Genomic DNA, 24,452 nt, shown 5'->3' with positions numbered 1-24,452 from the left:
CCCGAAAAAAAGAGGAAAAGTCTAGGGGGGTCTGGGGGCATGCCCCCCCCCCCCCCCCCCCAGAAATTTTTAAAACATTTGATTGCATTTTAAGCAATTCCGTGCAGTTTGGACAACATTCACACCAAGAAATGTAATAAGTCAATGGCAAAAGTCAATAAGTCAAATAAACAAGATGGCAGATGCAGTAAAATTTCGAAGTTAAATCAGTACTTTTAAAAAATCGGGCATAGCTTTCGCGCACCTGGCTACCCGCCAGGTCTTGGAGCAATACTGCCATAAACTGAAACCCCCATCCCCCAGACACAAGGACAACTGTCACAAGCGTGCAATGTCTGACCCTTTCCCCATGTTGAAGCATATTGAAAAAAACTTACCTTGTACTTACATTTTGATGGAAAAAACAAAACTCCATTGCAAACATAAGACATTAATACAACATATATCCCCATGACGGGGTTTTGGACGCTGAAGAAACATTCATTGTTTTTTCGCTTTTCACATGAACAACTGTAAAACATCTCATTCACTTACAGGCTAAAAGACAACTTTATCTTAAAAACAAGCCATCAGCTGACTCTGAGTATTTACAATTTCTGTGTGACGCCACACCCCACGTTATAATGCAAGTATTCGTGACAGAAAACGTATGATGTCCGAAAACCTATGCTGGTGAAAGCCCTGATCGAAAACAGGACAACCCGCGCCAAATGTCCGGTTTTCGATCATATTTTTCGGAGTGTTTTTTTAAATTTTTTAATTAAATTTTTACGCGGAAGATGATTTTTTCCGAGGACTACAGTTTTAAAAAACGCGATTTTCCGCGTTTCCGCGGAGATTTCACATCCCTGATTATTATAACCAAATGAAACACAACCCATTATTCGATAGGGGTAACTGTTCATAGCCGAGGGATATGTTACCACAATAAACTTTGTAACATTGTTTGGTTTGACTTCTTGGCGCGTGCCTGAATTTCAGTAACATGTTGCATATCCTAAAACGGGCTTATCAGCAAATCTCGCTGCACTGCGCGCGACAGATACTAGAGCAAGGCATGCCAGAAATACGAAACCTAAAGCTTTCGAAAGGAAGCCTTGGGAATCACGTGCGTCGGGGGACCAGCGCCAGCTTATTTGCCATTAACAGCTGTACAAGGCGGAGCAAAAAGCATCCTTTTTCCGTCCATTTTACGCTTGAAAAACTCGACCATTTTCTGCACACTTTCTAGACGCTCACCAATTAATCAATTTTAATGAATTTTTAGTCGTTTTTCCGTCCATTGACCATATACGGAAAAAAACGACGTTTTCGTTTTTGCAGTGACAGTGACCGTTTCGTGATGACAATGCACATCGTTTGTCTTATTTTATAATACGGGTTTCGGCTTCTGGTCTCGTCACTCATTATTACTGGTACAGTAACAACAATTCGTCTCTGTATCATACAACATGCATACATACATGTCCGTCTGGCCGTCATCTGTGCCCTTGGCAAGCGATGCCAATACTTGTAACATGTAGAGTTGCACTTCCTAGCCGTGCCCGGGAGCTATGATCATGGGTTCGAATTCAAGAATCGCCCTGATCATGTTTCTTGGTTTGTCAGCACCTTACAAATGTTCTGGGTTCCCCCACAGTATTGACATCTAAGACCCGCACCAGCTCGACATTCCCCTCACAATCAAGCTTATCTTTAAGGTATGCGGGAACTTTAAAAATGGAATGCTTGAATGACGTGAATTTATATTAGTTAATAGCGATTCATGGTTATGTTTTCGGAATCGTACAATGGACTCTTGTCCATTCTTGTTATTATGAAAGGGTACCGGTTTTGTCGCTTTTATCATCTTTAAGGTATGCGGAAACTTCTTTTCGTCCGAAAATCAAACGTTCTTAGTCTAAATATACATGTACGAAGTGGTCTTTGAATGTATTATTCGATTTGTCAAAAGCAAAGTTAACATAATTGTTTACAAATGAATGTATGGATGAATACATATTGATTGGGGCTGCCCTTCCCCCTCACAAAAAGCTGACACGCCTTGACATAACTCACACACTGGCTGTTCAAAGCGGCGTTAAACCCATGTCACTTACTCACTCACAACAATTGCTAAGACCGACGTGTAACAACTCTTCAAATACGTGTGGGAAAAGAAGCTTCAGGGTAGTTATAAATCTTTTGCAGTCGTGTATCGCCCTGGGGCTCAATGCAGGAGATGTCCAATCGATATTGATATTTTGTGGTGATTCACGGATGAAGTATTTTATCTGTCCATCAAGATTGTTTGATTCTTGTTTTCCCAATGCCTTCAGAAACCTGTCTATGAGTCGGTCTCATTCGATGTTTTGGCTTGAAAAACCCATTGACAGCTGAATAAGAGTTATATAACATAATGAAAAAATACCAGCGGTTGGATGGCTAATGGTGCATAAGCTAAACTCGGGAGTTCCGGGTCTGAAGACATCCAACATACACTATCATACTTTTCGCCTTGTCTAGTGGTAGAACGTCTGCTCGTTGAGCGGAGAGTGGGTCCCGGCTGCGCCACACTAAAATACTTTAAAATATGGTCCTTGTTGTTACCCTGCCTTGCGCCTGTATTAAGGGTATAAAACAAGGATAGTCACCTCGTATCACTGTGTCTGAGTGGGTATCCATGTTAAACTGCGGCATGGTGTCTCAGTGGACTGGCACTGTTAAACCACACACGTGCATTCAGTGGAAGCCTCGGCGGCTGAGTGGGTTAGATCGCTGACTTTGTGTGCTGGCGATTAGTTGCCTTACTCTCTGAGTGTGGGCTCGAATCCCGGATGGGACTCAACACGAATAAGTACATGTACTTGAATTTATACTTTACTAACATTTGTTATAAATAATAATAATAATAATAATAACAACAACAACAACAACAACAACAACAACAACAACAACAACAACAACAACAACAATAATAATAATAATAAAACACATATACGCATTTGCTGACCTCTTTTAATCCGATCTTATTTCGTAAAGTTTACAGATGCATATTTTATGCTAAATCATATTACCCCGTACTTCGTTAATCCGTATATTTGTTAATTCGGATGAATTCACTCGGAACTATTTCATCCGGATTAACGAGGTTTCACTGTACAGATGAAAATCGCCATTTGATTTAGGAACCTGACCGAGGTACGACACTGAAAAGAACCAAACCACAGTGTCCGGCTTGATATTGTGAAATGCACGATGTTACTGTATTCTTAGCAACTCCCCTACATAGAAAATAAACACTTCACCAAGACAGACGACTTGCCTCATAGATCAAACACGAACTCGGCTTACGCTGAACATAATACCCCTGAAACTGTTCATTGTTGTAAATGTTCACAGCGGTTGTTATTTACAAAGTTAGGTGATGGCGACATCACTACCAGTGGGTCATCTGATGAAGCAATCATCGCTTAGAGACCGACTAGATGCAGGACACTGATGTTTATTCAGTGAAGGAAGTGCCATTGTCGCCATAAATCACACCTGTTAATCTTTATTAATGACAAGTTATCTTTGGGACATCGGAGGTTGAGGTTAAAACTGACTTAGCAGCTGGATTACCTGGCAGCCTCAAAGGCCATCTATATAAATATATGTGTTTCTCGTGTCTATGCTTCGCTTACAATAGAGCAGATGGAACATATTTATTAAAACATATTTCGCTGAATATTTTGGGTTGAGAATATAACCAGTGTTCAAAATAGACATCGGCCCGTAGGCCCTAGGAGGACGGATTTGTTCTCGGGTGATAGTTTTAAATTTTTAGCAGGCCCTTGCGGCCTGCAGTTAATTTAAGTAGCTAATTATTAAGCATTTGTTTAATCGATGTGACAAACATAAAGTTCATATTTATAAACAGTAGGATTAGACCTTTCAAATGGTGTATGACTTCTAGTCGCAAAGGTGTTTTACAAGCTGATAATTTCCTGATAAAATGTAGGCTTCATCTATCACCGCCGAGTCTTCGGGAACTTGGTGCGATAACAGTGAAAGCTTCCGGTTGACTGGTTGTGTTTTGTAATTTATATTGCTGGAGTATGTCTCGTTTTTCCACTCGGCCTACAGTTTGTTTAGGAATGCTGGCCTTTAAGGCTCTCAGTCTGTGAGTTTCAGTCACTGAATACAACTATTTTACGTTGAGAGAAGTGGTTCAGATGCAGTACATTTGGTCATGAACGCACTAAGGCGTCATTTTGGTCTGTTCGTCGTTCAGTGGTTGTACTATTGGTGAGGAGAGCTTGCAATGGGACCAAAGCCCGACACCCCCAGGAACCATGATGCCGATTAGGGACACCAATCCATAACCCTTGGCCACCAACATTGATTAATACAGGACCCCGCGTCACAATCCCCCGACTACTGGATCCAGACATGTCTAAGGATAGCAACTCTGCACACCCCTGGGGATGGGGTAAAGTGACATTACTGTTTGATGTACCAATATTCATTATCAGGTCGGATTTCGTGTTCGAACCCAGGATCGTTGGGGATAAACGAACATTATATATGAGGCAGTATGTACACAATGCGCCATCGAAAGAAGAATACAGCACTCAGTGAATCTGTTGAGATCTTTTCACCGTCAGTTCTATCTTAAATATACTCTTAAACGTATAGATTACATTAAACTACCAAAAAAAAATTGATACTTTGAAAATACCCAAAATGTGTTTCTTATAACAAAGTAAGGTACCGTTAACTGAAATACTCCTGCAAGCGGCGTGAATCTGACTCACTCACTCATTCGCTGACAAACAAGTGATTAATCTTAGCGAAGTTAATTGTAAACGATAAGGTTGGTGAGATAGAGACTTCAGCGCTTGTAGCTTAGATTTGATCAAACCATATTTGTCGCAAGAAGGATTTCTAACCGGTAGCAGTTAATTGCTTCAGCCAATCGGAAGTGCATCTTGGGTAACCTCAAAGGTAATGTCGGTTTAATGGTGTTAGAAAGTGTCTGATGTTCATGGGGTTCCTGTGGGACATTTTATACAGGCGAGGTCATCTTGACATTCACTCGTTTCCCGAACATCCGTTGTCATAATGTTAATACTTTGAAACACTAGGTGTCATGACTGACATTGTAGTGATTGTTGAACACCCATTATTGTGGCTGTTAATGTAGTAATTGTAGATCACACAGTATAATGACTGTTAAGGTAGTGATTATGGACCACCTATTATGGTTGTCTATGTAGTGAATATTGTCCACCTAGTATAATGATTGTCAAGGCAGTGATTGTGGACCACCTATAATGGTTGTCTATGTAGTGATTGTGGACCACCTAGTATAATGTCTGTCAAGGTAGTGATTGTGGACCACCTGCAATGGTTGTCTATGTAGTGAGTGTGGATCACCCAGTATAATGACTGTCAATGTAGTGATTGTGGACCACCCAGTATAATGACTGTCTATGTAGTGATAGTGGACCACCTATAATGGTTGTCTATGTAGTGATTGCGGACTACCTAGTATAATGACCGTCAAGGTAGTTATTATGGACCACCTATAATGGTTGTCTATATAGTAATTGTGGACCACCCAATGAAATGACTGTCAATGTAGTAATTGTGTGACTTGCACTGCAGTGGTATCATGATCTACATTGTAGCTGTTGCCGAACACCATGTATCATGACCGTTACTGTAGTGATTTCCTTGAAGTGAATGTTGAACACCCGGTGTCATGACTTTGGTATTATGAGTGTCATCGTAGTTGTCGATCACCCTGTGTTCTGACTTTCACTGCAGTGGTATCATGATCTGAATTGTAGTTTTTGTCGATCACCATGTATCATGGCCGTTACTGTAGTAATTTCCTTGAAGTGAATGTTGAACACCCGGTGTCATGACTTTGGTATTATGAGTGTCATCGTAGTTGTCGATCACCCTGTGTTCTGACTTTCACTGCAGTGGTATAATGATCTACATTGTAGTTGTTGCCGAACACCATGATTGTATCATGACCGTTACTGTAGTGATTTCCTTGAAGTGAATGTTGAACACCCAGTGTCATGACACTGGTATTATGAGCGCCATCGTAGTTGTCGAACACCCTGTGTTCTGACTTGCACTATATAATGATCTAGATTGTAGTTTTTGTCGATCACCATGTATCATGGCCGTTACTGTAGTAATTTCCTTGAAGTGAATGTTGAACACCCGGTGTCATGACTTTGGTATTATGAGTGCCATTGTAGTTGTTGATCACCCTGTGTTCTGACTTGCACTGCAGTGGTATCATGATCTGAATTGTAGTTTTTGTCGATCACCATGTATCATGACCGTTACTGTAGTAATTTCCTTGAAGTGAATGTTGAACACCCGGTGTCATGACTTTGGTATTATGAGTGCCATTGTAGTTGTTGATCACCCTGTGTTCTGACTTTCACTGCAGTGGTATCATGATCTGAATTGTCGTTGTTGCCGAACACCATGATTGTATCATGACCGTAACTGTAGTGATTTCCTTGAAGTGAATGTTGAACACCCGGTGTCATGACTTTGGTATTATGAGTGCCATTGTAGTTGTCGATCACCCTGTGTTCTGACTTGCACTGCAGTGGTATCATGATCTACATTGTAGTTGTTGCCGAACACCATGTATCATGACCGTTACTGTAGTCATTTCCTTGAAGTGAATGTTGAACACCCGGTGTCATGACTTTGGTTTTATGAGTGTCATCGTAGTTGTCGATCACCATGATTGTATCATGACCGTAACTGTAGTGATTTCCTTGAAGTGAATGTTGAACACCCAGTGTCATGACACTGGTATTTTGTGTGCCATTGTAGTTGTCGATCACCCTGTGTTCTGACTTGCACTGCAGTTGTATCATGATCTACATTGTAGTTGTTGCCGAACACCATGTATCATGACCGTTACTGTAGTCATTTCCTTGAAGTGAATGTTGAACACCCGGTGTCATGACTTTGGTATTTTGTTTGCCATTGTAGTTGTCGATCACCCTGTGTTCTGACTTTCACTGCAGTGGTAACATGATCTACATTGCCGTTGTTGCCGAACACCATGATTGTATCATGACCGTAACTGTAGTGATTTCCTTGAAGTGAATGTTGAACACCCAGTGTCATGACACTGGTATTATGAGCGCCATCGTAGTTGTCGAACACCCTGTGTTCTGACTTGCACTATATAATGATCTAGATTGTAGTTTTTGTCGATCACCATGTATCATGGCCGTTACTGTTGTAATTTCCTTGAAGTGAATGTTGAACACCCGGTGTCATGACTTTGGTATTATGAGTGCCATTGTAGTTGTTGATCACCCTGTGTTCTGACTTGCACTGCAGTGGTATCATGATCTACATTGTAGTTGTTGCCGAACACCATGTATCATGGCCGTAACTGTAGTGATTTCCTTGAAGTGAATGTTGAACACCCGGTGTCACGACACTGGTATTTTGTGTGCCATTGTAGTTGTTGATCACCCTGTGTTCTGACTTGCACTGCAGTTGTATAATGATCTACATTGTAGTTGTTGCCGAACACCATGTATCATGACCGTTACTGTAGTGATTTCCTTGAAGTGAATGTTGAACACCCGGTGTCATGACTTTGGTTTTATGAGTGCCATCGTAGTTGTCGATCACCCTGTGTTCTGACTTTCACTGCAGTGGTATAATGATCTACATTGTAATGTTTGTCGATCACCATGTATCATGACCGTTACTGTAGTGATCTCCTTTTATCGAATGTTGAACACTCGTTATCACTGTCAATTATTAACATGCCTCCGCGATATATCTGGATCATTGTTTAACTGGTTACGTCAAGGTTTAGAAACGACCCTATCAGATTTTGTGCATTTATGTGTGAAAACAAGTATCGTTTCTTAATTCAATGAGAAATCGATCGTAACTCATCGTAAGTGTAGTTTCTATAGAACTGCTCTTTCAACGATGTTGATCATTGATCCTATGTTGCAAGGAAAATAATCACACACCCGTATCAAATACATCACCACAAAATAACCAGTACTTGTTTGTTTCATTTTAGCAACCACCAAACATGGGTGAATGTTTTCTTCTGCACGACAGTTGCCATGCCTTTCATGCTTCTACGACAAGCTGTCATGGCCAAAATCTAATCATATATGCGTCAATAATATTCTGTTATGTCGGTTGTGTGCACTGCGTGCATGGTTGCAGTTATTGACCGACATGTGATGCAACATTATGTAAATCACGTACTCAAGGATAAAAGTGTTAACAATAATTCATTCCATAATAGCAATCGTTAGGGCAAATACAACTGCCTCGTTGTCCTGAGTCAAACGTTTTGTGGGTCCAGGGTATCTTCTCTATTTGTCTTCGTCTCGGAATAATAGTATATGTTGCCTCATAAATTATCCAATTTCAACATTTATTGTCGCTTGTCAGGTGTTTAGTGAGAGTAAAACATATGACGAAAACCCATTGACTACCAGGTCCTTTTTTTAATGATATGCAGGCAGGCGTAGGACGCGCTCGTATCTTAAACAAATAGCTTCATGTTTAAATAATCTGCAAAATGTAGGTGATATTCAAAACTAACAGTGAGTGCGAGAGTTGGGTTAAACGCCGATTTAAACAGTATTCCGGTTATACCACAGCGTGTTAGCTTAATGTGAGGGAAAGCCCGAAGTGATGCATGTCTCAGATGTTTACCACTTTAGTGAAATCCACGATCACGGGTATGTACTGCCAAACCTAGAAGCATGGTGGCTTCGAACCCACGATCATTGGTTTCTGGTGCGCCCAAGGGAAGCAACTCTGCACAGCTAATTGCGTTGTCAAAGACAACTGGGCCATCCGTGCCCCTTTCGAAACTCAGCGAAGAAAACGACGGGGGTGTGGAGTGAAAAATTGAATATTTGAGATAACGCAAACATTCGGTTAAGCGGCGTAGCATGGTCCGAATTAATCTCCCAAAGACAATTTGAGGGAGTCTTGCTCATTCCTCTTGCTGCACCTGGCCCAGTGTACTGATTATAAACCCGTCGCTCTGACCAGTTGTTTGCCAAAGGTGTTTTAGAAATGTCTGTTTATACATGTATCAAATGTTTGCATAGATAATGGGATAATTACTTCTTGGCAATCGGGATTTACAGCTGTATCTATGTATCAAGTGACCAGTTTATATAGTTTCATAGCTAAGGCAATGGACGCAGATATTTGAACAAAATTTCCACAGAGATTCTGCGAGGTTTCAGAAATTTGCTGAATAAAGTAATAGGCATTTGCGATATAGTGTATTATTGTAGACCAACCATGTTGCCTTTCGTTGACGTCCCCTTGACGTCGAGACACGTCCACACCTGTCCAGAAAGTCCAGAGAGAATGTGGTCTCATCTGAAAACATTACACGAAAGCATCGGCGATTTCCACAGTTTCTACGCTCTAAACACCATTGGAGTCTGGGTAGGATGTGTCGATTTGTTAACGGTGTTACAACACGTGGTCGCTGAGCATACAAATTATCTGGTCAGTAACAATAATTCCGATGGCCCGGCGCAAGGGATTAGCAATTTGATTGACTTGGCTGGAATTTTGATAAATCAATCTTGGACCTGTGTTGATGACCTTGGGGACCCCGCCTGGGCCCGATCAATAACATTTTGTATCTGCAGAATTCTGCAAATCACAGACTCAGACACATTGAATATATGGTCTACATCTCTACCAGTTTGAAGCATGCCAAAGGCCCTAAGATGTTCATTATGTTGTAGACGTCGCATTCCTAGTCTGATTACAAATACTGTATTAAAAACTGGAGTAGAGCGCTTACGTGTTTGTGTGGATAATAAAAATCAACAATAATAAAAGCTCAGACCTTTCACTGAAGTGTCAAATTCAAGAATGACCACAAACCCACGTGAACAGAAGAATTGCATGGTCAACGAGTAATGTTTCGGTCGTGAGGCGTAAGGGTTTGGTCCCAAAAAAACTCTGGCAGTTCTCAGCTGATCATAACATTTTACACTCCATTAACCCTAGTTTCGTTGGGGTATAGTTAACATGACAACTGAATATACAGATACATAAATAACTTCGCTTGTGGATCTCTACAGAAAAGATTGAAGTATGAAGATTTGTTTCTCTTTCTGTAAAATAACAGAGATGACACGATATCTTAAATAGGTACTCCATGTGGTATAATTAGGTATTCCCTGTGGTATAAATAGGTTCTCCCTGTGATGTAAACATACATCCCTGTGTTGTAAACATATACTCCCTGTGGTATAAACATGAATCCCGGTGGTATAAACACTCTTCAAGAAACGCACAGGTAGATTTTTAGTAAATGCTTTGTACCTAATAAAGTCGATTTATTTAATTTAACATCATAGACACAAATATGAAATGTTAGAGTTCGATAGTCGTCACATGTTGTCGTTGTCCAAAGGCATTGAAAACTGTTGCGCTGAACTCAGTATCTCGTGTGACAGCCCCGGGCAGCAATCACGGCTCTGCATGTCCTCGGCACTGACTGGATAAGTGTACGAATTCTGTCCTGCGGAATTCTGCGCCAACATTGTACATTCTGCTTGTAACGCGTTGGCCAGTTGTGGGAGTGTCTGCGGCGTGTTCTGACGTTGACTTACACGTCGATCGAGTTCATCCCAGAGGTGTTCGATTTGGTTGAGATCTGAGATCTGATCTCGACAGCCAGGGCAAATCGGTGATGTTGGCGTTATGAAGGTAGTCTACCGTGAAACAGCTACCTCTGGCGGTCAATGACTTGAAGAAGGTGAGGTTGAAGAATTTGATTCATGTAGCAATTTATTGTTAAATTTCCCTGAAACACAACCAAGTCCGTTCTCGTGATGTAGGATATGGCCCCCCACACCATGACACTATCGCCACCGAAATTGTGGAATTCACGTACACAATGTGGGGCAAAATGCTCATTTCGACGACGATAAACACGTTGTCTTCCATCTCGCCGGTGAAGAAGAAATCGTGATTCGTCGCTAAACGACACTCGTCTCCAGTTTCTCAACTCCCAAGTCTGTAAGGTATGGCACCAACGCAAGCGTCGCTGTCGATGGGTCTGTTGCAAAACAGGGACGATAACTTGTCTTCTGAGTCAGATTCCAGCCTCACGAAGATGGTTCCTGACAGTCTGGTCCGATATCCTCCTCAAACCAAGGATGCGAACTGTGCAGGGGTGGTAACTCTTGGTCGACCGGTTCTCGGACGGTCTGAAGTGGAATTGAACTGTGTGTATCGTACACAAAGGCGGCAAATGGTGCTGTGGTGGACGTTAAAGTGGCGTGAAACAAAAGACTGCGATTCCCCTCTTTGGATACGTCCTATGGCGATGTTCCGATCGGCAGCGCTTAGTCTCGATATTTTCGAACTTGAAAAATGTTGACAATTGAATGACAAATTATTGGCTTGTGCTTGCCTTTTTATAGCCACTACCACGAGTTACGAATGCCATAACTTGCACGTGCATTTTGCTTTACTGTTTTCCTCCATGACATTTTTGAACAAGTGTGAAAACAATGCCGTTTAAAACATTGCAAACCGACATCGGCTGCGTTTTGACGCACCGTTTGTCGAATATCAAGCCACCAACATTTAACAAAACATACATCCAATTTATATAACGGATTTTTTGTGTAGTCAGGTTCAATTAACTACATACTACCTGTGCGTTTCTTTCTTTAAAGAGTGTATAAATTGGGAATCTGTGTGTTATGACCATACATCCCTATGATTTGTGTAAATAAGTTTATATATAAATATGACATTGTGGTTTAAACATGTATCCCTGCGGTATAAACATGCACTCCCTGTGGTACATATAGGCAGGCCTGTGGTATAAACATGAATTCCTGTGGTATAAACATGCACTCCCTGTGGTACATATAGGCAGCCCTGTGGTATAAACATGTATCCCTATGGTATAAACATGCACTCCCTGTGGTACATATAGGCAGCCCTGTGGTATAAACAAGAATTCCTGTGGTATAAACATGCACTCCCTGTGGTACATATACGCAGCCCTGTGGTATAAACATGAATTTCTGTGGTATAAACATGCACTCCCTGTGGTACATATACGCAGCCCTGTGGTATAAACATGAATTCCTGTGGTATAAACATGCACTCCCTGTGATACATATACGCAGCCCTGTAGTATAAACATGAATTCCTGTGGTATAAACATGCACTCCCTGTGGTACATATACGCAGCCCTGTGGTTTAAACATGTATCCCTATGGTATAAGCATGCACTCCCTGTGGTACATATAGGCAGCCCAGTGGTATAAACATGAATTCCTGTGGTATAAACATGCACTCCCTGTGGAACATATAGGCAGCCCTGTGGTATCAACACGAATTACTGTGGTATAAACATGCACTCCCTGTGGTACATATAGGCAGCCCTGTGGTATAAACAAGAATTCCTGTGGTATAAACATGCACTCTCTGTGGTACATATACGCAGCCCTGTGGTATAAACATGAATTCCTGTGGTATAAACATGCACTCCCTGTGGTACATATAGGCAGCCCTGTAGTATAAACATGAATTCCTGTGGTATAAACATGCACTCCCTGTGATACATATACGCAGCCCTGTAGTATAAACATGAATTCCTGTGGTATAAACATGCACTCCCTGTGGTACATATACGCAGCCCTGTGGTTTAAACATGTATCCCTATGGTATAAGCATGCACTCCCTGTGGTACATACAGGCAGCCCAGTGGTATAAACATGAATTCCTGTGGTATAAACATGCACTCCCTGTGGAACATATAGGCAGCCCTGTGGTATCAACACGAATTACTGTGGTATAAACATGCACTCCCTGTGGTACATATACGCAGCCCTGTGGTATAAACATGAATTCCTGTGGTATAAACATGCACTCCCTGTGGTACATATAGGCAGCCCTGTGGTATAAACATGAATCCCTATGGTATAAACATGCACTCCCTGTGATACATACAGGCAGCCCTGTAGTATAAACATGAATTCCTGTGGTATAAACATGCACCCCTGTGGTACATATACGCAGGCCTGTGGTATAAACATGTATCCCTATGGTATAAACATGCACTCTCTGTGATACAAATACGCAGCCCTGTGGTATAAACATGTATCCCTATGGTATAAACATGCACTCCTTGTGATACATATACGCAGCCCTGTGGTATAAACATGTATTCCTATGGTATAAACATGCACTCCCTGTGGTACATATAGGCAGCCCTGTGGTATAAACATGAATTCCTGTGGTATAAACATGCACTCCCTGTTGTACATATACGCAGCCCTGTAGTATAAACATGAATTCCTCAGGTATAAACATGCACTCCCTGTGGTACATATAGGCAGCCCTGTAGTATAAACAAGAATTCCTGTGGTATAAACATGCACTCCCTGTCATACATATAGGCAGCCCTGTGGTATAAACATGTATCCCTATGGTATAAACATGCACTCCCTGTGATACATATACGCAGCCCTGTGGTATAAACATGTATCCCTATGGTATAAACATGCACTCCCTGTGGTACATATAGGCAGCCCTGTAGTATAAACATGAATTCCTGTGGTATAAACATGCATTCCCTGTGGTACATATAGGCAGCCCTGTAGTATAAACAAGAATTCCTGTGGTATAAACATGCACTCCCTGTGGTACATATAGGCAGCCCTGTAGTATAAACATGAATTCCTGTGGTATAAACATGCATTCCCTGTGGTACATATAGGCAGCCCTGTAGTATAAACAAGAATTCCTGTGGTATAAACATGCACTCCCTGTCATACATATAGGCAGCCCTGTGGTATAAACATGTATCCCTATGGTATAAACATGCACTCCCTGTGATACATATACGCAGCCCTGTGGTATAAACATTTATCCCTATGGTATAAACATGCACTCCCTGTGGTACATATAGGCAGCCCTGTGGTATAAACATGAATTCCTGTGGTATAAACATGCACTCCCTGTGGTACATATACGCAGCCCTGTAGTATAAACATGAATTCCTGTGGTATAAACATGCACTCCCTGTGGTACATATAGGCAGCCCTGTGGTATAAACATGAATTCCTGTGGTATAAACATGCACTCCCTGTGGTACATATAGGCAGCCCTGTAGTATAAACATGAATTCCTGTGGTATAAACATGCACTCCCTGTGGTACATATACGCAGCCCTGTAGTATAAACATGAATTCCTGTGGTATCAATAAGCATTCCCTGTGATATAGACATGAATCCATGTGGTACAAATAGGTATTCCTTAGCTTATGGTATAAAAATGTATCCCTTGGGTATAAATAGGTTCTCCCTGTGGTATACACTCGTAATGTGTTTCTCGTAATTTCTGTACCACCGCCATTTTTATTGATCCTTAGTTATAATACGTGTTTTTAATTAACAAATCAGTCTTCCGTTTTCATCGCTGTTCGTAAGATATTCTGGGCTAACGTTCAGGTATCCGCTACTACATGCTCTGATGTTCATTTTTGTTCTGGGTCGAAAACGCGTAATATTTATGTAATGTTGTCTTGCCGCACTTGAACTACTTCCAACACCAAGATACCCAGGAATGTGCCTTTTTTCCATGATGTCGTGACATTGATTTCCCACAGTATGCTGAGCTCCTATTGCTAGGATCAACTCTGATCAAGGTGATAAACTATTGCGGTTTTTGCGAACGTTTTTTCCACACCTGAAAATACAATACGAAAATTCGAATTTGAAATATTTTACAGTTGTAGAATCGGATCATAGTATGGGCCTGAACATATCATACTATCATAAAATAAACTCCATTATTAATGTGATTTTTATGTGATGGATTAAATTTAACATGTTTAAAACGTGTTAGAATCCAATTTTCAATGACAATACTACTCGGCTTTATGCTTCTTGAACGTGAACAATGATGCCGTTCTTGTTTACCTGTTGCAACCCAGGGTCAACAATAACTGTCATGTTGTGTTCGGCGTTTCTCATGCATACTGCATGAAAATGATCCCATACCCGAAACGAGAAATAAAGGTCAATATAGTGGCAAGGTGAACGTCTAGAATTGGATGCATTAATTCTGCACTTTTAACGGCTAGGTTGTGATATCAGTAGACTTTTATAATAGGACAACATCCAGAGTTAGTTTCCACGGTGCAAGCGTGGATGGAAAGTAATATTAATACTCAGAATGAAGTAAAATGAAAAGGACAAAGAAAAATGACACTCACTGCACATGCTCACATCAGATCTATTCAAATGCTACGATGGGTTGGCGATCTAAGCCACATGCTAAGAAAGGGTGATAATCGATGCACATGCTAAGAATGGTTGGCAATATATTCACATGCTAAGATGAGATAGCATTCAGTGCACATGCTAAGAAGGGGTGGCATTCAATACAAATGTTGAGAAGGGGTGGCATTTAATGCAGATTCTGAGAAGGGGTGGCATTCAATGCACATGTTAACGAGTGGCATTCAGTGCACATGTTGATAAGTGGTGGCATTCAATGCACATATTAAGAAGGTGTGACATTCAATGCATCTATTAAAAGGGGTGACATTCAATGCACCTATTAAAAAGGGTTGGCATTCAATGAACATGCTTAGAAGGTGTGGAAGATGCAGATCTTAAGATGATTTGGCATTCAATGCACAGTTTGAGAAGGAGTGGCAATCTGTACACATGCAAGAAAGGGATGATAATCAATACACGTGCAAAGAAAGGGTGTCAGTCCCTGCTCATGTAAAGATGAGATCGGATTCAATGCACATACAAAGTTGTCCTGTTAACCATACTCCCCAACGAAATTAGGGTTAATGGATTTTTTTGGAACAAAACCCTAACGCCCCAACACAAGCGAAACATTACACGATATACAATACACGACGTTATCAAGTTGCGAGCGCATGTTAGAAAAGATGGTTCAATGTTGATCTCCATATTTTAACACATCTTTTCATGCAGTTGCTATTGATAATAACTCCACAGAAGCTACAAAAAATCGTCCAAAACTATACCAGCATCAAATGTGTGAATATCACTTACTGAATACATTAAATTTACATGTAAGTTGAAACGTGCATCTAAATAATGATTTCGCAGCTTTAGAAATAAACAATACCGGCTGTTCGCGTTATATTTTCTTTGCGAGGGAAAAGTTATGACGGAAATGACTGGTATCGGATGAGTACACTCAGGTCGCTGCCTCAGATGGCTGTATTTGCACAAAGGCAAGAAGCCCTTGGCTTGCTTGTCTATCAAACGGTTCATGGAGCACATCTATCCCATGCTATTGCAAGCCTATAATTATAATTGTTCTGCAAGTCTCAATTTCTTCGACCAGACTCACTGTGTTCCTTTCGATCTATTGTCAAAAGACAAGTAACCATTCTGTGACATGATTTCAATTCAGAGAGTCGATGTTAGTTTAGCGGCTTGCTGAACATATCACTTTCGACATCTTCTCGAATATATTTCGCAACGTGTGTGCATGTCAGCGAAGATACGTAAATATACTTATGCACAAAAACATCTACCGAATAATTAAAGAAGTGAAACAAGAGATTGGGCTTTATCTAATGTCCAAAATAAATAACTTCATTAGGTTCGTTATTCGACCATTTCCATTCATGTGTCCATATGTACACTTCGGTTGGTTCATTTTTTTAGTGCACGTGATCTATGTTCGTGCATTAGTATCTCTGCCGACTAGAGGTTATGAGGTATATATGGCCTAGTGGTTATACCCTACCAGAGAGCCAGGTCCAAATTTAATGTTATTGTTTCACGGTCCATTTTGTATGTATGAAACCAATTCCAGGTGATCCTTTCGTAATATAGCGGGATATTTCTTAATGTGGCATGAACCAGATTAGTCACACATTTATTCATTTCTTGCTTTAATATATGCACGTACTATAATCAACTACGATCAGTATATACCAAAGGTATTCATACATTCACCAAATGTCCAAAAATGCCGAATTGTTATGTCAAATTCGAAAAATACAGCCATTAAAACTGTTACCATGTAATGGAACTACGGCATTCTTCTCCAAGGTTAAATGCTCAGCAATTCCTCTGTATATACTGGTATTTCTAAATATTATTTCAATACCAACACTGATTCCGTGAACGTATTAAAGGCCTGAGGCCTTTACGTATTATGAATGAATAAACCTTTTGGACACGAATATCATTTTCTAATTATTGTGATCTATTTAATACCTTTTGTTACTTCAAAATCGCATTTTGAGACACATTTGTAAACACTGTTGTCTGAGTTTCTTTGTATGTTAGAATGTGCTGAAATTTATAAATGTTGGATTATATATGGACCTTATATCAAACGGTGGTTTAGTTTCTGAAAGGAAAATATATTATTACTTTCTTTGTTAAATTGTCTGCAAGATATGACAGTAAGGAGCCAAGACATTCCCATCATTTTCAGACTGAAGACATTTAGACTTCACAAAGTATTTTAGACTTGCTGGGGACATTTTCTTGCCAAGGGCATTGTCAAGGATTCAGTTCAATTTAAAAATGGGGAAGAATGGTTGTCAAGTACCCAAATTCAACAAACTAAAATGGGGATCTGGGATAACCTGCAGCTGTCTGGATGTATGTCATCGTACCATCACAACACAGACGCTCATGATATCAACCACTTGTTTGCTGGACTTGTTTGCCACACACAGTTGCGAAAAACAACATTCACTCACTAATTGTAGTACTTCTAGTACTTTAAATATAATATTTCATAAGTTGCAGTGTTCGTGAGAACGGTAAACAGTTCACGGATCGATCGTCTCTACGTGACTTTGCATGTTGCTAATTTGAATAATTTATCTTTTCCCTGTCGGAAGTTGTTGAGTGTTTGTTCGGGTATTGTTGACACACTGTTCCAGGGACAATATTCTGTACAAAATGTTGGCAAAATTGCATTTAAATGATGTGCGTGTTGCTGTGATGCGAAAATGTTATTAACGTGCAGCTGTCTGTCACTCCAAATGTCCGCATTTGTCAGGTGCCACAGATATTTATAAGGCAATAGTCACGGGTTTTGATCAGGTGCTTTTCTTAAAATCAAATATGGCTTGTAACTCACACCGAATCTATCAACTTTGCCAACCGGTGAGACAACATGTATGATAACATGTTTTTCACAGTACTACTACATTTGTAAATGTATACGTCCTGTGAGGTCATTTTGTGTTTTTCTCATCTCCATGTTCCGATGGAGCGGTGGGTGGAATGGGAAAAATAACACTTTTCAAAATTACATGCTACATGTTTCTTATAGTTGGAGTGAAAAGATGGAAAAGCTAGGAACGTAAGGTGTACAGAGCAAAGGCAGATTTTCTTCCAGTCTCTTGCAGTTCCCAGGGGATATATTTGATAATACATTCATCCCTATTTCATGCGCATGCCATTCTCAGCTCACGCAGCCCATATACATCCCGTTTTCAGCTCTGAAATTAAGAGTGAGTGATTGAGTGAGTAGGGGATAACGCTGCTTGTAACAGTATTCCAGGATTCCACGGCATGTCAGCCCTATGACGGTCGTAGACGTTATCACTTCGGTGAAACCCACGAGCTCGGGTATGGTGCTAACAAACCAAGAAACAGAATCAGAATCCTAATTCTTTTCAATGAACAAATAATATATTTTTAACGAATCGAAACAGTGACATTATAACTAGATCTTTATTGAATTTGCAGCTCTCTTTGAATGACACGAAAATCCTGAAAAAATATACTCATATTTATTGTTACTGATTGTTAATGGGTGTTCATGTTAAACTGCGGCATGGTATCTCAGTGTGCTAGCACTATAATCGGCATCAGTCCGGACTAGTGCGTGCATGCACGTCGCTATATAAGTGCAATAATCTTGGACGGGAGGTTAAACACAATTTCACCTCACTTCACATCTTTGTGTGAAGTATTTTAGATGCACTGCGGAAAACATAACAGCACACTTATTTAATATTTATAATGTAGATTCTAAAAAACTCAAAAACGATTTGCTTGAAATTTGGCGATCTTGGGACAGAACCAAGTTCAATTATGTTAAAGTAACTGACTTTTCAATTCCTCTTAAGGAAAAACGTAATTCTTTATCTCGGTGCATTTGTCACAAACCATTGTGGCCTTGGATAGTAACATCTTCCAAGGTGCAGGACAATTTGTCAAAAATGAAAGGAAATGTCCTCTAAAGTTACTGAGAAAACAACATGTTAAATGATGGACATCTATGTAAAATTTGGGGGAAAGACATTTTCGCAAGAAATAGGCATCTGCACATTAATCAGAATTTCTGCTCAGATTGGCAAATGAAAGAAGGGGAGTTTAACTACAATGATAACCTTCGGCTCCGGGTATATCGATGATCTGATTCCGTTCAATAACGATTGAATAGCGCATACCTTTTCCCCGAATTACCCCAATAAACTAGGAATAAATGAGAGCAGTGAAGCCGGTGCTTCATATGTTGGCCGAGGCGATGTAGTGGTCGTTTGGTCATTTGGGTGACGAAGGCGTCTGTATGGATGTTTGCTGCTATTTGGGGTAATTAGTAGAGAACGTTTGGCCACCACCTTGAAAAAAGAGAGAGGTTGATTAGTTGTAGGCTTTAATCGGTGGTGCAGAGTGAAACAACAACAACAACAACAACAACAACAATAATAACATGGCACAAACACAGTATCTTAAGCCACATTATGGTGTAACTCGGTCATTTTATGACCGTCTTCGCAATGCTTGTAGTTTTGACACAGGTCCATCCATGGTACGACCCGGAATATGTAGAGGGCGTCATGGCAAATGATAAATGCAAAATTGGAAAAGGCCCGTTAACAGCCTCTGGCGTATCCAGGCCAATAAACCTGATATTGCTCTTTTTGATAAATCCAATGAAATAATTTATGTTATCTGTCCCTGTGAAACTAATGTGATTGGCAAGATTCAGGAAAAACATGGCAAATAAGCGGACCTCGCTTTTGAGCTGATGATGAGCCTAACCAGCCTGACTATGCCAGGAACACCTAAACCTTCTTTGCTGCATTTTATATTTTAATCTGTAAATAATAATAATAATAATAATAATAATAATAATTATTATTATAATGATAGAGCATGTATACATAATTACCATAACGACACAATTTTACAAAGTTTACAAACAGATAATGAAACGTGTACATCATGTATATATAATAAATAAACAGGCCTTACAAGTCAAGGCCTTCATTACACAACTAAATGTTACGAATGCATGTCTTTCACACCATGGTAGTTGGCAGGAGTTTATCAGCTGTAACCATTGACGATTGCGGCCATCACGTAATATTTACAGTCCTTTAGGTTGCGGCCTTACTGACCTGCTCTTACTACCCTGGACGTGGAGTCAACACACCAATCACTGAAAGCTGGTGTTATGATAATAGATATGACATATGCATAAAGAAAAAGAGTGACAAAAAGGCGCTCCACACCTCGTTATAACAGTAGGGATGACTTTAACGTTCCAACTTTCCCTTTATATAGAGCAATATACCAGCAACTCCAGCCTTAAGATTGGTTTCAAATTTCACTTTTGAGTTTGAATTGAAAATGAACTTTCTACTAACAATTAAAGAGAAACATAAAGTTGTTTGATTAGGGTTACAACATTCAAGGACTCAGAAAATCTGTAAAAACTTTTTATGCTATAAATGTGGAGGACATATCCATATTTGGCGCATGGATGACCAAAGTGATGTCCGATAAAATACCCTATTGTGACTTATACTGTTTGTTCCTGTGTTGATCAGTTGAACAATTGATTTGCCTTTGCGCGTGTTTGTGACGGGTGCCACCGTTGGGACAGGAGGCGCTCACCTTTTTGCGAACACCAGATGTCATCACTATCTGATATTGTCGTGTCAGTTGAGTTGAGACGTTGATAATTATGGAAATGCCTCTGTCGCTTATATTTATGTGGTTAACGTTTACGGAGGATTATTTAAGGATGGTCACTCACCCAACATGGTCATCTGAAGAATGCCAGTAACCTCACAGGCTCATCATAGGAAGGTCAGTCACTAAACAGGCTCAGCAGAGCTCAGTCAATTTAGCTCTATGATCAAAGGAAAGGCGTTCCGCTGCATATGCTCGTTTTAGGTCAGCCAGTCTTCACGGGTGGCCCAGTCGTCTGAGGCGCCGCGATTTGCTGTGCAGAGTTGCGCCCCTTGGGCACGCCAGAAACCTATGATTGTGGGTTCGAATCCCGATTATGTTTCTAGGTTTGTCAGCACCCTACCCGTGCTCGTTGGTTACACCTAAGTGGTAAACGTCTGAGATCTGCATCACTTCGGTCTTTCCTCCCAAACTAAGTGAGGAAATAATCGCGGAAAGGGCGTATCCTATCCACCGGTGGCACAAACACATGCAAAGACAGGTCAATTGTTCACCTGAAAACCAACAATACAGGAATATATGGCATACGTTACAATGGGATGCAGGCTGTCATCCTTGTTATTCCAAAACAGTTGAAGAGGTTTACAATCTGATCTCAGGAAAGGCACTCACTGAATAGGTTCATCTACGCTAAGTCAATCTCCCCACAATCTGATCTAAGGGTAAGGCACTCTCTGAATCGGTTCATCTACGCTAAGTCAATCTCCCCACAATCTGATCTGAGGGTAAGGCACTCACTGAATAAGTTCATCTACGGTAAGTCAATCTCCCAACAATCGGATCTTAGGGTAAGGCACTCATTGAATAGGTTCATCTACGCTAAGTCAACCTCCCTACCGTCCGTTCTAAGATAAGGCGGTCACTGCACAGGCCCGTCTAAGGTCAGCCAGTCGCCCCACATTCTTATCCAAGATATGGCGGTCATAAACTTAAACTTTTAATTATTATGAAAACGTCAGTAAGCTACATAAATTTATACGGAACGTCAGTGAGCTACATAAACTTATGATATTGTCAACGCGCATGTTGACGGGGAATTAGCTCTTGGGGGAATAACGGACAAAACCGACATCACTGTACCGGAACGCTTTATGCACAACATGTAAACAATAAACAACAATTGAATACCTGCTCAGATAACACAGCGATGAGCGGACCTTCCAGCCCAGGCATACATGAGGTGAGCGGAGCGCCAGCTCAACCTCAGGACGTTTCCTACGAGCGGCACATCCTGCTCGAGGACGTCCCTACACCAGCACTCGGAATACCAATAGCGGGGGGGGGGGGGGGGGGGGGATGAACAATTAAGGCAATAAATGTCATACTATAAATAACAGTAATTAACGGGAAGTGACAAATTAGCCCACGTTGGCTGTCAGTCAATATACGGGTGTTCATTAAAGATTTCCCCTGACCCACTTCCGATGGACCTAGTGGAACGAAACTTGGCATAGGTATTTGTCTTTCTCCACATAGGAACCACCAAGAGTTACACACTTCTCCCATCGTTTTATGCATCTATGGAGACCTCGCTTGTAAAAGTCCTCATTTTGCGTCTCAAACCAGGACTTGACTTCAGAAATCAGTGTTTCATCATCTGTGAAACGTGTTCCCTTCAAAAATGACTTCATGGTTGGAAAGAGGTGGAAGTCAGATGGTGCAAGGTCAAGGAGGATGTGGAAGGATTTCATAGCCACTGGACCGCGCTTCTGTCTCGGCAAGATGAGAGTTGTGTACTGGAGCATTGTCATGCAGGAGACGGACACCCTTGGTCAGCATGCCACGCCTCTTAAGCTTGATAGCGTCCCGCAATTTCCGCAGCAGTGAAGCATAATAAGCTCCTGTAATTGTGGTACCCTTTGCCAAGAAATCCATCATCACTACTCCGTGCTGGTCCCAAAACACCGTGAGCATGACCTTGCCTGCAGAGGGTTGGACACGTGCCTTCTTTGGAGGTGGTGACTCCACATGCCTCCATTGCATCGACTGAAATTTAGTCTCAGGATCATAGTGATGGACCCATGTTTCATCCTTTGTGATAAGTCTGTCAAAAAAGTTTGCCTGGTTTTTTTGGCACATGTCCAAAAGATCCTTTGAGCAATTGACTCGTTCCTGCTTTTGGAAAGGTGTGAGCAACCTGGGAATCAATCGTGCTGACACCCTATGCATGTTCAAATGATTTTTTCCACAGACCCTACACTGATCTTGACATCTTGTGCTAACTGGCGAACAGTTATACGTCGGTCTGCCGAAATGGCGGTCTTCACTTGATGGATAGTGTCCTCATCAATGGCTGAATGGGGGCGACCAGGAATGGCAACTGTTTCCACAGATGTCCGACCACACTTGAACTGGCGATGCCAGTGTTTAACAACGTCATATGATAGGGCATCTTCCCCATAAGTTGCTTTCATTTCATCGAAAGTTTCTTTTGGTGTGCGACCTTTCAAATATAAAAACCTAATCACTGCTCGGTATTCTACTGGCTCCATTGTCACACACTACTCGATCATAACGCCTTAAAAGTGGTAAGATTAATAGTTCGGTGCTGCAAATTCAGACATAACCCATAGATACAAGTATCATTACATATGTGAAATTCCAACCAAATATGATAACCCTAAGTGGTTTAGGGGAAATCTTTAATGAACACCCCTCGTACAATGAAATGTTGGTGAGGATTAACAACGGGGATTAGCGCCTAAAACGTATTGACAATAAAGTTATGGAGACATGGCTACAGGGTAATTTGCCTTTGGAGTCAAATGTACTTCAGACAATGGTAGTCGTAAATCGGTCACTATGACAATATGAAATGTCAGTAACCTATATTACCTGATCATTTGAAAAGTAGACAGTTGATATAATTCAGGCATGTAAATGTTCGATAAAACAGCCTGAATATAAGTTCAGGATCAATAAATGTAATTGCTCGGAAATGTCTGAAATGTGTTTGTGTATCTGCATCTTCATCATATCGATCTTAGTGCCATCTGTGTTAACCATGTTTAAATTCACCTTCAAGTTTTAAGATGTTATCAGTTAAATGGGGCTTAGAGTTCGATTCGATTCGACGGTACCCAATAGCATCTAATGTTTACACCCTTAAGGTTTTTCAAGAAAACATATTATTTTCACATTGCATGTACACAAATACTTCTTTTTTATCCCTTCTACTAAAAGCTAATGGGCTGTGGTTAGAGGTTAAAGCGATGGCTTGTCGAGCCGGTCCCGGGTTCACCACATGGGTGCAATGGGTGCAGGACATTTGTAATGTATTCCCTGCCGTCATATTGCTGGATAAACAGCGCTGTAAGACCATATTCACTCACTTAAAGCCTAAATGCTGTTGAAAGCGACATTAAACCACACTCATTCAATCAATAGTTCAATCAATTAGTACAGAATCAGCTTTGTCTAAACTTTACGAAAATGGC

At 40.8% G+C, this 24,452-nt stretch overlaps 1 protein-coding gene across 2 annotated transcripts in view; it reads left to right on the top strand.

The window, feature by feature from the left end:
* LOC139467974 (uncharacterized) overlaps positions 1 to 24,452 on the top strand; it is a 116,301-nt gene that overhangs the window by 76,507 nt on the left and 15,342 nt on the right. The window lies entirely within an intron of this gene.

Source organism: Haliotis cracherodii, unplaced genomic scaffold, assembly GCF_022045235.1.
Source record: "Haliotis cracherodii isolate W230 unplaced genomic scaffold, xgHalCrac1.p SCAF_2, whole genome shotgun sequence".
Taxonomy (NCBI): domain Eukaryota; kingdom Metazoa; phylum Mollusca; class Gastropoda; order Lepetellida; family Haliotidae; genus Haliotis; species Haliotis cracherodii.
This window is presented reverse-complemented; position numbering and strand designations above follow the sequence as displayed.